The 18,216-nt window shown below is 41.4% G+C and overlaps 1 long non-coding RNA gene and 1 pseudogene across 1 annotated transcript; both read right to left on the minus strand.

The window, feature by feature from the left end:
- The window catches only part of LOC117484569, a 154,472-nt pseudogene that overhangs the window by 2,110 nt on the left and 134,146 nt on the right, over positions 1-18,216 (minus strand).
- Positions 4,930-7,465, minus strand: LOC117484574. The gene is made up of 4 exons (XR_004556150.1): positions 7,308-7,465; positions 5,895-5,957; positions 5,389-5,426; positions 4,930-4,969 (listed from the first exon to the last, which is right to left on the minus strand). It is a non-coding gene; the product is annotated as an uncharacterized LOC117484574 (long non-coding RNA).

An 18,216-nucleotide genomic window follows, 5' to 3' on the forward strand; every position in this document is an offset into this window, starting at 1 on the left:
GCCAGAAACTCCTGAATGCTCAGATGAACAAAGCAGTAGACTGTTTTCTTGAAGATCACTCTCTCTCTTTTGAAGATCTGTGTACAAACTCCTGAGTGCACCAAGGCCTCGGTGACATCAAGACCACAGCGCTGCAGGTCTTCTTGGTAGAACATGATGTGTCCTTTCTCCAGATGTTCAAACGCCAGCCTCCCCAGCTTCAGAAGAACCTCCCTGTCAGCCTCCGTCAGCTGCTGTGGACTCGTCTCATGTCCCTCTTCATACTTCTGCTTCTTCCTCTTGGTCTGGACCAGCAGGAAGTGTGAGTACATGTCAGTGAGGGTCTGGGGCAGCTCTCCTCTCTGGTCTGTAGTCAACATGTGGTCCAGAACTGCAGCAGTGATCCAGCAGAAGACTGGGATCAGACACATGATGTGGAGGCTCCTGGAGCTCTTGATGTGAGAGATGATTCTGCTGGACAGGTCTTCATCACTCCATCTCCTCCTGAAGTACTCCTCCTTCTGGGCGTCAGTGAAGCCTCGTACTTCTGTTACCCTGTCCACACACTCAGCAGGGATCTGATTGGCCGCTGCAGGTCTGGAAGTTATCCAGACGAGAGCCGAGGGAAGCAGCTTCCCCCTGATGAGGTTTGTCAGCAGCACGTTGACTGAGGACTGCTGTGAGACATCAGACACAACCTCATTGTTTCTGAAGTCCAGAGAAAGTCTGCTTTCATCCAGGCCGTCAAAGATGAGCAGCACTTTGCAGACAGCCAGCTGCTCTGCTGTGACCTTCTGTAAGGTTGGATGGAAAACATGGAGCAGCCTGAGAAGACTGTACTGCTCACCTTTGATCAGGTTCAGCTCCCTGAAGGAGAGCGGGATCACCAGACTGACATCTTGGTTTTCCAAACCCTCGGCCCAGTCCAGAGTGAACTTCTGCACTGAGAAGGTTTTTCCAACTCCAGCGACTCCGTTGGTCAGGACCGCTCTGATGAGAGTCTGTTGGTCAGGTAAGGCTTTAAAGATGTCCTGGCACTTGATTGGAGTGTCATGGAGGGGCTTCTTCTTGGAAGCTGTCTCCAGCTGCCTCACCTCATGTTGGGTATTAACCTCTTCACTCTGGCCTTGTGTGATGTAGAGCTCAGTGAAGATCCTGTTGAGGAGGGTTTCACTTTGATCAGTTCCTTCAGTCACACGTTCACATCTCCTCCTCAGACTGAGCCTATGTTCATCTAAAACCTCCTGCAGACCACTATCTGCTGGAAGAGCAGGAAACATGAGAGAATGAGGGAAATGCTCTGAGAATCTAATTATAACAATAAAACAACAACAGACTGAGTTGAAATGTTTTATAAACAGCTTACTGTCTATGCTCTACAACAGTATACCTGTTCAAACACAAATGAACCAGGAAGAGGAATAAGACGCTGCGTGTGTTCGGCCTCTTACCTCGTACAGAGCTGGTCTGACTGGCTGTCTGCAGTCCAGCTCTGGTTCTGGATCTTTCTCCACACTGTGGACAGGAGGGGTCTCCTGATGGAGGTCTCTGCTCCCAGTATGAGGTGATGCACTGTCTGCAGAACCAGTGTCCACAGCTGGTAGAGACTGGATCCTTCAGGACGTCCTGACACAGAGCACAGCTGGACAGATGCTCCTCCACAGGAACACCACTCTTCCTCTTCCCTCTGTGGAGATGAACACATCCTTTACAGCACGTCACATTAGTGGAGCTGATTCTCACCAATGGGCAGAGCGTCACAAACGTCACTCTCAAGATGAAATGTGTCACGCTGCACGAATACGCAGGTGACATGAATTTCACCTCTTCACTTTCTTGGTGTCTCCAGGCACGGATCTGGGTCTTTGCATTGACTCTACATGTAATCACACAAAGCTCTGTTATATCTGCTAATGCTAAACACAACCAGCTCACCAGGTCATCACTATCATTAATAAACATCTTTAAAATACATATCATAAACATGCACAAGTAGTAAATAATGTTTTGACGATATATTTAGTTTTTAGTGAGTATTTATCAATATCTTTGCCATTTAAAACCTTTTGATGCCACTGATACAATGATGCTATAAATGCATATTGAAATATCCTCAAATAATGTTAGCTTGCTGAACTCTGCTGCCTTTGTTCTGTACTATACTGCACACATGATATTATTAAAGAACAGTTTAATATATTAGATTATATAAAAACTGGATCCTCTTCAGGTCAGGTTACAGCAGAAACTCTTACTTTGTGTCTGAGGGTCCAGGTTCATTACTGAAGTCTAGAGGTTGATCTTTAGACCGGTCACTCTTCAGAGACAGACAGCTGGGGACTGGAGACTCTGTTCTCTGTCTGTGGAAACAACACATGTTTTAAACATCATTATTACATGGCTTGGTTGAATACTCGATTCTGATTGGTCAATTCAGAACACGTGACACGTTGTTAATCCAGAACAGACAGACCGCTGTCAAGGACTTATTGACCGTTGTTAAGGACGCTCACATCTGCACAAAGAGGTCCGTTCGATTTAACTGTGAAAAGCAAACTGCATGCAGTTTGCTTTTCTAACTGACAAGACAAGAGCGACAAGGAAACAGCGGAGAAGTAACGGGGCAGAAACCCTCCTTTTTACGCAGCGATCCAGACATAGACATCAAACGGCGACACATATTCAGTGTGCAGTTCCTTTGGCATTAGGGCAGGGATATCTAGATACTTTCCAATGTTTGACATAATGAATTGTGCTACTTTTAAAGCAAGCAACGATGTTTTCAAATCTGTAATCAAAAAGCTCCGCCTTCCTGCCGTTGCTATGTTTTTCAAACGGTAACAACGGACTATTTTCCTTAGCGGATGTGTTGTGGAGAGATCCAGCATAACACAACAGGAAAGAATGAAACAGAGAGGAATCAATAAAACACAAACACAGAAGATACCTCTTCTACAGAATCAGAAAGAGGGGGAAATACTTTCACAGACAAATACAGACACACCCCGGCTGGAGCTCTCAGCCTTTTCAGGAGAAGGGGGCTTCTTTCAAACTGCAGCTTCTTTGACCAATAAGAAATTAAAACAACAAACTATGGTATACCAAAAACATTTAGCGCTTTATCACAGGCTCTACATTATATTACGGCCTGACAAAACATGGAAACCTCCACTTTTGGATGTAGTGAATTCACAGAGTCGCCAGGCAAGTTTTATCTTTTTAACTCCCTGAACTCAGATCGGGCTTATTAATCTTTTAATTACCGAACGGACCGGATGTGCACTTGGCTCGCAAAGCAAATCATATCCCCTCAGCCAAATGAATCTCTGAACCTTAAGACAATCATTAGGATCTTCTCAGGCAGAATTCACGACTACGAGGTCAGATACAGTGATTCCTCCAGCATAACATGTCCTTACGGCTAGCAAAGATCATATCCCCTCAGTCAAACCTTTAGCTTCTCAGGCAGACTACGAGGTCAGATACAGTGATCTCTCCAGTATAAAAATGTATCAACATAAAACAAGACCTTTACAAATAAAACAATGACAACCAGCAGACAGAACAATCAACAAACATATCTCAGCCATAGCTGTGCCTTAACTCCACTCCTCTGCTTTTTTTCTTAAATTTGGAAAAATAACCAATACAACTTCAAAAGTCAATTTCATTCCAAATACATTCTGCTTACTGTGAGTCGGCATTTCTTCTGTGGAAGTCTCAAGTCTGGTTTCTCAATTCCTTGAGATTTTACCACAGCTTTCTATGTAGCTGCCTGATCAGGGTGAGTTGAGACCCCCAGAGAAGGAACACAGCAACCTCCAGCATTGGCATCTCGGTAGAACCTCCAAAATGTTGTGTTAAGATCCAGCATAACACAACAGGAAAGAATGAAACAGAGAGGAATCAATAAAACACAAACACAGATATAGCTGATAAGTAATTATTATTTAGTTGTTGCAACAAACAAACAACAATGGGAAGTACATCACCTGCTGCCACAGCAGCCAATCGTGGAAATGCCCCCAAGAACAGAAGAAACACAGGGCTATATATACTTTTCTAAATGACACACGAACATGTTCCCCAAACATGTTTAACGCACACACATTTTATCATGCAGCCAACCACACAAATGTCACATGTTTTTCTCTCTGAAAGCTATACCTGTATATGTTTAAACTTCATCATCTCATGACATCCTTAGGATTAGTTAACTAACAAAGGTTAACTGTTTTTATAACCTGAGGCCTTCTCTGAACTTCCTATACCCTCGGTGTCAGCTCACTTAAAATGAATACATCTATTGATAATTCAGAACGACCATTGTCTCTCTAACTGTGTGTGACCCAACTCAGTAACACACATCATATGGAATACCATGTGATCATTAATGAATATCAGAAATACGCTGTATTAAACATTCTGCCATAACAGATGCATGTCAATTTAAATCAATACATACAACTATTTTTTAAATCAATAAAATCATTTTCTAAATCCATAAAAGCATTTCAATTAATAGTGGGAGTCATATCATTACTTTGTTGAGAATGTAGATCTAGATCCCTCCGCTTCGCGTCGGGCTCCTGATCAGCCTGTCGGTGTTCTTTTCCCCATAATGACCGCGTCGCTGCACATTATCCCTTACTTAGTTCATTCAGAGAGCACATTTTGACTTCTGTCTGTATGTAGATTATTTGCTATCGCTGATGACGCCAGGGATCAAGAGTTTAAACGTTGTTACTGTACTGTTACTAAGTTTCTTTACTGCGATCATTAAAGAACAGGTTAGACTATCAGATAACATAAAAACTGGATCCTCTTCAGGTCAGGTTACAGCAGAAACTCTTACTTTGTGTCTGATGGTCCAGGTTCATTACTGAAGACTGGAGGTTGATGTTTAGACCGGTCACTCTTCAGAGACAGACAGCTGGAGACTGGAGATGTGTCCTCTTCCTCATCTTTAAAACCACTCATCTTCTCCAGTCTGAGAGAACACACACACACACACACACACACACACACACACACACACACACACACACACACACACACACACACACACACACACACACACACACACACACACACACACACACACACACACACACACACACACACACACACACACACCACACACACACACACACACACACACACACACACACACACACACACACACACACACACACACACACACACACACACACACACACACACACACACACTTTAGTCTGGCTTTTATCTAGTGTGTGTTAACTTATTAAACTTGCACTGTATCTTTTCTTTCCAGAGGAGCCCCTAAGGACAAACGTTGACATTATTACTAATACATTATACTTGTATACATACACATAATGACTGTTTGATGGTTATGATTAGAAAAGAACCCAAAGCAGTGTTTACCTTGATGAAGCTGGCGTTGATGTAATCAGAGTCAGTGTCTGCAGTGAGGAGAGACAACACCACACACACACACACACACACACACACACACACACACACACACACACACACACACACACACACACACACACACACACACACACACCTTGTTATTACTGAAATTAAGAGCTTCATATATTTTATATAAATATTTTAATGAGGCCAATTGAGCAGATAGTATTACACTGGAAAACTAGAACAAAACCTTTTTAGTGAAACAATAATGAAGATTGTTTAGAAAATTCCGCAGTTTTATTTAAAAAGCATGAGTAGGACACGCCTTTTTTGTGCTGATTTTATATGAATATTTTAATGACATTTTAGCTGAAGCCACTCTCACAAAATCACAAGTGTAAAAATGTAAAAACACTTGTTTACTCCTGTTAGCCACAGATCAACACACACACATGCTGTGTATCATCATAATATTTAATGTAATGTAATTTAATGTAATGTCGGTCTGTTACCTGCTGGTATGTTAGGGTCAGATCTCTGATCACCACGTGTTCATTATGAGGTGTCTCCCCCTGCTGGAAACACACAGGAACAACACGTGGTAAATACACACAATATGTTCTCAGTTAATGAACATTTCTCTAAAGCTTCACTTCATTAAATGCTTTAATATTACCAGTGGTAACTAAGTATATTTCCTCAAGTACTGTACGTTGTTTTTGTTTAATCCAATACATCTCAGAGGGAAACATTGCACTTATTACTGACTACATTTATCGAACACATGGTTTCATCTAAATAACAAATGATCATTATTTCATTACAAATACAATGTTGGAGACATGTCTAGAAAGGGAGAACAGATTTATGTTTTAGAAAACATTTGCTTCTTTCCACCTGAGATTTACCTGGTGACCTTTGGAGGGGGCCGACCCTTAGGTTGAGAACCTCTGGACTAAACTATCTAACTTTATATTAAGGAGCAAAAAAGCTGCTCTAAGATTAAAGCGTTTGTATTAATAATGTCAGTAATTATGACACACACACACACACACACACACACACACACACACACACACACACACACACACACACACACACACACACACACACACACACACACACACACACACACACACACACACACACACACACACACACACACACACACACACACACACACACACACACACACACACACACACACACACACACACACACACACACACACACACACACACACACACACACACACACACACACACACCAGGGGTGTCAAACTCAATTTCATCGCGGGCCACATTAGAATGATGGTTGCACTCAAAGGGTGGTAACTTAAAGACTATATAAATATACATAGATAAATATATATAATATATATAAAATAATGTATTATTTTACAATATTTCCTCTGCATTAGATTATTATCAGATAGGGTAATAACTTCATAATTAACTACGTCTGAAAGCAGAAGTCCAGGGCACATAATTACAAGTAATTGCAAGTCTCTTCAGTGCGCATCTCACAAAATGAGATGCATTGTGGGACATGTAGTTTAAGGGCAACGTGATCCTGTAAAGCAGCACGTAACTTTATAATAAACGTATTATATTATTTGCAAGCTCTTGTGGGCCACATAAAATGAAGTGGCGGGCTGTGAGTTTGACACCCCTGATCTAAACCATCATAATAATAAACTTGGTTAAAATACATCAAATCAGTCAGACTTCAGACAGGCCGCTCTCCATTTTGACTGCGCTGGGCTGTCACATGTTATGTTGCTTTGATGAATCAGAAAACAGGAAATAAAACAAGTTTACAACACTTGTAGAAGTCTCATTGGACTCTAGGACGCTGATGTTCTGACATCCAGTAAAACAGAGTAAATCATGTGTTAGAAAGCAGAGCCTGGTGTTAACACTCACCCTGTTGTCCTCCTGCTCCGTCGAGCTGTAAAATGGCGTTTGGCACTCTGACAAGTCTGACTTCATACTTTCACTTTCAACTTCCCTCCCTTCCTGTCTGCAGCCCCCCCCCCCCCTTCTCTGTTTCATAACCAGCCTTATCAGCTGAACAAGTTCACATATGTTCAGTGAGATACAAATAAAGCTAAAAACAAGCTCAACAAAGTTATTGAAATAAATATATTAAAACAGTGTGAAAATAAACCAGTACAAGTAAACATGCTGTCTTCAAAACCTCACTTAAGTTAAAGTGTGTAGGTATTTAAGTACTCTAGTGTTAACATCACATTAAATTGTTCCCTATTATATATATATATATATATATATTTGTTTCTGCATTAATAACCCTGCTGCATGTATTGCATATATTACTGTATTTTTCCCAGAATATGAATGGCGTTTTTTGTTACTGGCACCAGGGAGCCATTGCATGTTCAAATTCAGACTGTTTGCAGTCAGTATAGAAACCTTGTCCGATCTAGACAGATTAACGTATAGATAAAAAGATACATTATATTTAAATGTTTTTGAGTTGCAGTACTTGAGTAAATGTACTTGTAATCACCTTGACCACTAGAGGTCGGTGTTACATCAGTTTCTGCATTTAATCACAAACATCCATATGTGCCTTTTCTGTCCTGAAGAGGAATACACAGGAGCGAGAAGTACAGATTGAGTAAAAGTAGAAGTACTCAGATCTTGTACTTGAGTAAAAGTAGAAGTACTCAGATCTTGTACTTGAGTAAAAGTAGAAGTACCAGAGTGTAGGAATACTCTGTTACAGTAAAAGTCCTGCATTCAAAATGTTCCTCAAGTAAAAGTAGAAAAGTATTATCATCAAAATATAGTGAAAGTAGCGACAGTAAAAGTAGTCATTGTGCAGATTGGTCCATTTCAGAATAATATATATGATATGTTTTATAATGATTGATCATGAAAGTGTTCTCAAAGCTGGTAAAGGAGCAGCTAGTTTGAATGACTTTGTATACTGCAGGGTAGCTTGTGGATTTACTCCAGGTGGAACTAAAGTCTGATTTAACACTTGATTAGATTTCACATCATTCATCCACATCTGTAAAGTAACTAAAGGTATTAAATATATTAATTGATTTCTAATCATTTCAACCCACCATTGAGCGCTGTTAAAAGCAACAAATGAAACATCAGATACAAAGAGAACTAGGGATGTCCCGATCACCTTTTTTTGCTCCCGATCCGATTCCGATCATTTGATTTTGACAATCTGCCGATACCGATTTTTCCCGATTCGATCTTTATGCATTAAGAGAAAAAAAAGGTAACAGATAACGGCTGGTCATCCAACGCGATGAATTCAGCTATCTTGGCTGTTATTTTTTTGGCCTTTTCACTGTTCTGGGGCAGTTTCTCTTTCCTTTTAAAAGTCTCTGAAAGTGTCGGTTGTTTCAGTGCCGTTACCTGAGTGGCCGCTGTGTACTCGTCGTGTTGTTGTTGGTGTTTGTATTAGATTGGTCGTGTTGAACGTAGCTCTGTTCTTTTCACCACGCGGAATCTCCGCCTTGCAAACATTGCATCTGGCTGTTACACTGCCTTCGCTTTCAATTTTATAATACTTCCAAACTCCTGACATTTTCTCTGTCCCGACTCCTGAGGCACCAGCTGAACGTAGCCTCTTGTTAGCTTACTGCTACTATTAGACACTGCGCCCACTCTGTTGCCAGATTTGAGAGAAATAAGCAACCAGGTCTATGAAAACAAGCCCAAAAGAAGCAACACATACATGATGTTGTGTAATTTTAAACCAAAACTAAGGCCTCAGGATGACTTTAAGACGTGAACATGGTCATTTTTGTTTTGTAACATTAAATTAAAAAAATAAAAATTATAAAAAAATAAATAAAAAAAAATCCCGTTCACCGATTTTTTTCTCCCGATTCCGATCTTTTGAAGATCACGTGATCGGATCGGGACATCTCTAAAGAGAACCATTGATGTCTGAGCTGGACTGATCCATTTTTTGAAGGCTTAATATTTCTCAAATATACTGAATACAAACAAAACAAAAAAAGGCTTAATTTAATCAAATGTTTGGATGTCTAAATGTCCTCAAATTCTGGAATGATCCAAATAAAAAGTGAGTCAAGCTCCAGCAAGAGGACAATATTGAAATGTTATCAGATTCACCAGCTAGCTAGCAGTTAGCATTAATTAGCATTGCTAGTGTAACCCTTTATTGGCGCATTTCCACCATGGCGCAGAGCGCGGTTTAAGCGTGCCGTGTCGTGCCGTGTCGTGCCGTGTCGTGCCGTGCCCGTTTTTGGTTGCGCTTCCACTAGGCCTAGTCCCGGCCCGGGGCCACTTTTTCACCTCTTTTCTGGCCCGACAAAATTGTGGTTCTATCGGGGCCAACAAACAGGGCTGAGTCGGGCTGAGTATGCTAAACTAGAGAGAGCATCGCTGGCAAGGGGGCTACAACTACAACAAGATGGACATATTTGACCGTGAATTAATTGTAATACACGTTTCAAAATTATGCCGAAGTAACAACATACTGAGGCGCCGTTTACACGAGGAGAAAACGGCTTGTATCTGCATAGTTTTGCGTGCGTATAGCCCTATTATTTACACGAGGCCGATAGAAACTGACCCCACAAACGATAACGGGTCCCAAGGTGGATAGATTTGCAAACAAAACGCTCTGGGGGTCAACCGAGTCCGTGTAATCACCTCTATACGAATATTTCCTGAAAAAATAGCGATAGCCCCGCCTCTCCCCACCTCTCCTGCTCACTGCTGCTGTAGCAACTATCAAAAATAGCTGTGTTAATTAAACGCACAAGGGGTTCTTGAATGAAATAATATTATAAAAGGCAAACCAGAATTGTTAACGCCCAATATACTCCTTAAACAAAATAAACAGAGTCAGATTTCATGCATTGATCCATTATATTGACAAAGGAGGATCTCACCCGGTGTTTGTAGAGAATATCTCTCTTTCTGAGCCGTCCTCTCCACAGAGACGTGCTTCTTGGTCGGTCGATGCAATATCCACAGATTCGGTTTCTTTCAGTTAACTTCCCCGTTGCATTTATCCATATGCTGAGGAAATGACTATATCCCGCTGAATACCAGCAATCGCCACACACACTTCCTCCTGTCAGTAGCTACTGCTAGTGCTACTGCTACTGACCATGCTACAGATATTAGTGCAAAATATACAGCTCCTCTACCACAACCATCAGCAACAAGTGGACATGGAGAATTACATGAACTACATGTTGCTAAATACACCGCGGGCGTAAACAGAAGGGTAGCCATGGCAACATTGCGGCGGGGCTGCTGGGCTGCCCTTCTTCGCTGCTTTTGGTGTATTTTGGCGGAAGTTACAGCGCCACCTACAGTCCCGGCATATGTACTACAGCGTTTCCAGCGGCCTCGTTTGAACAGACACGTTAAATGAAACGAATGCATGTGAACGGAAGACTTTTTTGAATACGCATACTGTGCATAAACGCAAACGTTCCCGTGTGAGCGGGGCCTGATACCGGTTAGTAAAAACCATGAATTAATGCTTTGTCAAGTCTGCAGACAGACGGCAGGCGAAAAACCTTTTAAAATGTGTGTTGTCTAAATGGAGATTGGCTAAGCTAACGCAGTATATGCTCCGACCGTCCACACTCACAACAACGGCCTATACAGACATAAATAAAGCAGCGACTGTATTCGCCATGACACAGGCAGTCTGTGGTGTGTACTTGTTTAACTTTTGTCTAGTTTCTGAACAGATATGAGGAGCTGTGAGCTCTGAGTGCTAACAGCTAACGGCTGTGTTGTTTTTCTGGGGTTCTCATTGGAGATGACGTCACGGCTCCGCCTACACTGCCTTACTATAGTTACTACCTCAGTTCCTAAACTGTAATGGAAGCGCAGTATGAAGTGAGCCGGCCCTGTTAAGGCCCAACGCGGCCAAGCAGTACCGAGCGTGGCCGAGGCCGACCGTGTGGTGGAAATGCGCCATATGTAGCCTTTCCCTGCTGGTAGGCGATCTGTAATGCTAACGATGGCACAGTACTTGAGTAAATGTACTTTACTTCCCACCTCTGCTATAATATATATTGATATATATACACTACTATATTATAACACAACCAAGCCTCAACTATGTCTTATACCCCACAATATATCATAATTTACAATATTTACGTAAACTTGTTTAACCTCTAAATGCTCTTCCATAATTTGGATTTTTATTCTATATTTATCTTATTCTATTTTACTTCACCTGCGTTTTTCTCCGTCCGGTTGCAATAACTGGATTTCCTCCTCGTGGATCTAATGAAGGTGCATCTTGATGTTATCCAACGTGAAGGTTACAAATAAATAAATACACAACAATAAGAAATGATTAATAAAAACAGGGTTTATTTAATTCACCTGACAGATAATTACAAAACAAAACCATCAAACTTCTGTTTTCCCTTCTGTCTGAACTTTAAATGTGCTTTGCAGAATGAAATGACTGCTAACAGATATCTTATTATTATAACTTATTTTCTCTTAGCTTACAATATAACATGTTGTTCTTTCTTATTGAACAAAACAGAAACACACATTTTAAAAGGTCCCCTATTATGCAAAATCCACTTCTTCACGTCTCTTCTACATCAACATGTGTCCCCTCTTCTTCATGTCTCTTCTACATCAACATGTGTCCCCTCTGTGTAAAGAGATTCTAACAATGTTTTGTCTTGTGTAACCATTAGCCAATCACCAACCAAGGTAACCCCCCCCCCCCCCCTTATCACCTGAATGTCCTCCTAGAGCACCATTGTGTTCTTTTTAACCAAATCTCTCTCAGAGGGGCGTGGGGAGGGGCTCCTTATTTTCATCTAAAGTAACAGACACAGAATCAGCACTTTGGAAACAGGGCTGAAACAGAGGGGATTATGGGTAATGCTGCAATGATCTGTTTGGTGTTTCAGCCAATCAGAGAGAGGTTCTGTATATATCTGAGACCTATAATATATTGTTGGAAAGAGCATAATAGGGGACCTTTAAAGCGTAATCTTTGCAATATCAATTATTTTGTATTTCACTGTATGTCCACTGTAATATAGAGAGACTTGTTTAAAATGATTCAAAAGGAAAATATGATGTAGACCATAAAATGCACCTTATAGTTCACTGAATGATATTATTATTTTAAATTACATTAATCTTAATGATAGTGAAGTTGATGATTGCATTTGTCACCATTACTGCTACATGAAAATGCAGAAATCAAATCCTCCCACACATAAATGAAACCTGTATTCAAACCATTCATTTCCCTTTGTTGCTTTCCCTGCTTTCACTAAAGTGCAAAGAATTTGTGAAGAATTGGCAAAGATACATAAAAAAACACCAAAATAATTTCACACTGCGCATGCAAACACTCATTCAGATTAAACATATTAGAGAACATCACCTCTCATTGGCTGAACAGGTCCTTACAATGTGTGATTCAGTCATTTGACTGATTTTAGGCTTTCAAAGTATATAAATGGTTGTTAACGCTTATAGGCAACATGAGACAGTTTTAAATTCATTTTAGGCCAATTAATACGGTGTTTGATAGTTGCAAACGTGCTACAACCGCCCAGAAACATTTCCATTAGGAGAAACCCATTGCAGCTTGCAAACGCTGCAAATATAAAAACACAAATGTTCCAAAACACGTGAAGAAACATCTTCATCGACTTGAGAAACATGAGCAGCACACTAAAGAGTGACGCACACAGCTGGTAGACCAGGGGACACTAAAGAGTGACGCACACAGCTGGGAGACCAGGGGACACTAAAGAGTGACGCACACAGCTGGGAGACCAGGGCACACTAATGGCGCATTTCCACTACACGGTCGGCCTCGGCCACACTCGGTACGGCTCGGTACGGCTTGGCCGCGTTGGGCCTTAACAGGGCCGACTCACTTCATGCTGCGCTTCCATTACAGTTTAGGAACTGGGGTAGTTACTATAGTAACGCAGTGTAGGCGGAGCCGTGACGTCATCTTCAATGAGAAATCCAGAAACACAACACAGCCGTTAGCTGTGAGCACTCAGAGCTCACAGCTCCTTATATATGTTCAGAAACTCGACAAAAGTTAAACAAGTACAAACCACAGACTGCCTGTGTCATGGTGAATACAGTCGCTGCTTAATTTATGTCTGTATAGGCCGTTGTTGTGAGTGTGGACGGTCGGGGCATATACTGCGTTAGCTTAGCCAATCTCCATCTAGAAAAACACGAATTTTAAAAGGTTTTTCGCCTGCCGTCTGTCTGCAGACTTGACAAAGCATTAATTCATGGTTTTTACTAACCGGTATCAGTATGTTGTTACTTCGGCATCATTTTGAAACGTGTATTACAATTAAATCACGGTCAAATATGTCCATCTTGTTGTAGTTCTAGCCCTCTTGCCAGCGCTCCTCTCTAGTTTAGCATACTCAGCCCGACTCAGCCCTGTTTGTTGGCCCCGATAGAACCACAATTTTCTAGGGCCAGAAAAGAGGGGAAAAAGTGGCCCCGCGCCGTGCCGCGCCGGAACGAGGCCTAGTGGAAGCACAACCAAAAAAGGGGACGGCACGACACGGCACGCTTAAAGCGAGCTACGCGCTGCAATGGAAATGCGCCATAAAGGAGAAGGGTCTAGCTGCGGCCGCGGCCAGTACACGACACTACACGACACGCCCACTACACGACACGCCCACCTGACACGACACTACGGTGGCTGAGAGACATTACCATACATGGCAGATTAAAAGCGAATTGACGACACTGACGCTGATGCAAGGATATTTAAAGAGACATGAGGTTCAGAGAACAGACAAACAATATGGCGCACCGAGTACAGGTAATTAACGTATTGTGGTTTTAGATATAATTACATACTATTTAGGTTCTCGTTTGTTTGTCGATGTGGCTGTTTAGCGCAGTGTAATTGTGTTTATTTAGCTAATTTGTATTTTAAATATTAAATGTAAAGGAATGGAATACATATAAATATATATATATCTTAGCTTGACATGCTCGACGTTCAGTTAGCATATATGCTAACTGAACATGCTCGTTCAGTTAGCATGTCAAGCTAAGAGCTAAGATATATGTATATATTTTAGCTTGACAGATGGAACAATGCATGTACTCGCATTTTTACAAGAATCTGATTTTAAATATTCATTGAAGGTGTCTTTCACATTTGAATGTTTTAAAAAAAAAACATGTATTAGCTGCTATACTGACATGCACATATGTATAATTATATTATTATTTTAAGTGTGGTTTAAAGTTAAATGATATATAGTTATTGGATAGAGCCAAGTAACCCAGGTGGATGCAATCAGGCCTCTGTTTTTAGATGGGGTTTGTGGCCATGCTGTAGGCCTGACATTTAAACCATAGACTGTATATATAAAGATTTAAACTAGCTGAAGGGCTTTCTGTTCGAACCACAGTGACATCTAGAGGTTGTTTTGTGCATAACATGTCAACCAAAAAGGTAGAGCTGGCTGAATCAGATGGAGTTAAACTTTTTTTTTTTTCAACAAGATATCAAGACACAAAATGTGCTCTACCAAATGGTGGCGCTGGCAGTTAAAGGGTTACCTTCTGAAAGTGAGGAAGTATGACCAGCTTTGTCCCATAGGATTATACAGGCCAGTCCATTGCTGCTTGTTTAAGGAGTTAACTATTTCCAATATTAAAGTCACTGAAATTGCATTCTATTTTATTCACCTATAGACAAACAACACAACACTCCGTGATGGAGCACGCCCAGAGCTCAACAAATTGGACTCGGACACCTTCCAGTGTCCATTTTGTGAAAGGACCGGGTCATACCCTGGTCTGATGGCTCATTTGCAGAGCCACCAGAGGGCACTTGTGAAATATGGAGGTAAGTACATCTATAATTCTATATGATCATTGTATACTTCATCACATTACATTACATGTTACTTGTTAGATGTGTTTAATGCCTCACACATTATGGATACATGTGTTATTTCTGTGCCCCAGGACATCCTTGGTGTAAATTCATTTTGAATTATAAATTGAACATTAAAAATTAGATTTATATTCAGGTTATGAAGTGTTAATAATGCTGGAAAAGTATCCTTATTTGGGGTAGGCACAATATGAGCATAATCACACATTCAATCTGCAAAAATTCAGTTTATAGGCAAAAATATTATTGTTGGTGACATGATTATTTATTGCTCTCGCACAAACACCTTGTTTCAAATTGCATATTTACAAGAAATTCATGTTGGTTTGTTTCTAGAATCCTCTAAACCACTTTCTGTCTCTTTTTTTAGGTTATAATGTTTATAAATGCCATCTAAAATGTGTGGCCAGTAGCCATTATCACTGTGGCTTTTGCCCAAGAATCATTGGGAGAAAGGAGATGTTTATCAGTCACTTTAAAAACTGCTGCACTGAACATCCAACTACGTTGGCGGCGGCCCCAGCAACCACAACGACTCCTCCAGTGATGGCCCCGACGACCGCTCCAGTGATGGCCCCGACGACCGCTCCAGTGATGGCCCCGACGACCGCTCCAGTGATGGCCCCGACGACCGCTCCAGTGATGGCCCCGACGGCCGCTCCAGTGATGGCTCCGGCTGCTGCAGCAACACGCCACAATATTTCCACAGCCCCCAACATTTTGATGTCAAAGCGCAAAACAACAACATGTTGTTTTTGTAGCCTACAATTAAAAAGGAAAAACCTACAAATGCACATACAAAGGCACCACTCATCCAAAACATCGGACATCACAGCAAATCGCCACCTAAAATCACAGTGCGTAGATCAAAAAAGGGGACTTTTTGCAGTTTCCAGGACCTTTAAGGGTGCTGTGCACTGTATTCATGTCCAAAAATCTAACTTAGGTATCACCTGTCAGTTGGAAATGTGCAACAGGGCATATGACTATGCACGGAGAAGTGGGCTAGTCGGGTTTGACTGCGTCCATGTCCAGTCCTTGACGTACAGCCCTCTGGTCACCAATTCACCTATTGTTCACGATGAAGGGATTCTCACAGACATGGTAGTGAACAAGTGGTTTAGCAAGAACACAGAGAGTGAGTGTCTGAGAAGGAAGCTGGCTGCTGATACAGAAGGTGCACCACTGAGTGTTGAGGTGTACCTTAGCCAAGAACATGGGCACATTTATTTTTCGGTTTTGGAATCACACATCTCCTCATATTCTAGATTGGGGAGGGTCATGGTCCACTATGACGATAATAAAAGTACTTGGCATTGCCCTTGTACCAAGCCTCGAAAATCCTGCCCACACACATCAATTGCAAAGTGGCACCTGCAACAATCCAGGCCTGACTTTTTCAAGAAAATGCAATCTTGTCACGAAGACTCTTCCACAACATTTTCATCTGAGGCAGCACCTATGGTAGATGACCAACAAGCTGAAGATATTCCTCTATATCCTCCAGAAGGAAAAGCACTAGTGGAAATGGTAGAGTACCTTATATCCCACAAAGCCCTGCCAACAATCCTTCCAAGAAACTTGGCATCATTACAGTCATCAGAAGATATGCCAAGGCACTTGGTTCCACAAGAGAATTATTGCCACAAGTGTCCAGGCAATGTCCCTCTTTCTGAACCCATTGCCATCTCTAAAAAAGCCAAGATTGTCACAGTCACTGGAATTGTGGAGGGTAGGTTGCATTTCATGACGGTAATAGTTATTGCTGAAGTGTTTAGTTCCATGCTTGACCAATATGTGGTTTGTCATTCAGTAACCATCATGATACTGACAAGTTCACCATCCTTTTTTACAGGTATTACAACATATTGTAAAAAATGTGTTCTTTGTGGCACATTTTACCGATACCAGGAGTGGACAAGGGGGCTGCATAATTTTAATGATCATGTCATTTTGACACATCATTTCTGCCTATTTCTCAGGAACTCTATACAGGTACTACAAGTTTTATATGTTGTATGTGTTAACATGTGTTCCTATCCATTGTAATATCAACCTGACAGTTTTTCCTCCACATCCACTTGTAGAACCATACAGCAGTGGGAAGAGTTGTAGAGGCTTTACAAGCTACAAACAAGCAAAAGTATCCAGACCGTGACTCCATTCTCCATGGGTACCTTCATTTTGAAGCCCTGTCATCACATACATATGACTTCTCATGTGTAAACTGTGGAGATCATCCTCCTGTGGTGATTATGAATTTGCATAAAAAGGGAGTCTTCAGCATGCCAAGTGAGTGCTCATTTCTTCAAATCTCTGTGTCAGTTACAATTCCAACTGTTATTTAGACAACTGTTTGTCTTTCAGCGAGTGACCTCCAAGAGCCACCACCTGAATTTGATGGCCAGGTTGACATTGAAGACTTCTGGCATTCGGTTAGCGAAGAGATCCTTTGTCGAGGCTTTGTGAAGAGTAAGTAAACTTTGAGCAATTTTGAGAGTGCACTGTGCCAAGTAGGTATAACTGCAGGCATTTGTTAACCATTTAGTTTGAGTTTTTTCAGGATAAGCTGTGCGTTTGTGTATATAGCCTTATATAAACAATGTTGGTCATAATTTGTCTGTTTGGCTCTTTCCTAGGTAATGCTGCAAATCCATGTGTGGTATCCCCATCGTACCATAAATGGGCACCTTGGATAGGTTCTCGGACCAGGGCCAACAACATTGTGTTCAACACAGAATACATGAAGGGTCAAGGCAGGAAACGGGCCAACCTGACAGAGCAGGCAGAGGTGGACATCACAGAGGACAGATTGACAAATGAAATTATGAACTTGAAGGTGACATTAATTTAACAAGATGCTTCCCCCAAACTGTAATTGTTCTTAGATGACCATGTGTAATTGCC

The sequence above is a fragment of the Trematomus bernacchii genome, unplaced genomic scaffold (assembly GCF_902827165.1).
Source record: "Trematomus bernacchii unplaced genomic scaffold, fTreBer1.1, whole genome shotgun sequence".
NCBI classification, from domain to species: Eukaryota; Metazoa; Chordata; class Actinopteri; order Perciformes; family Nototheniidae; genus Trematomus; species Trematomus bernacchii.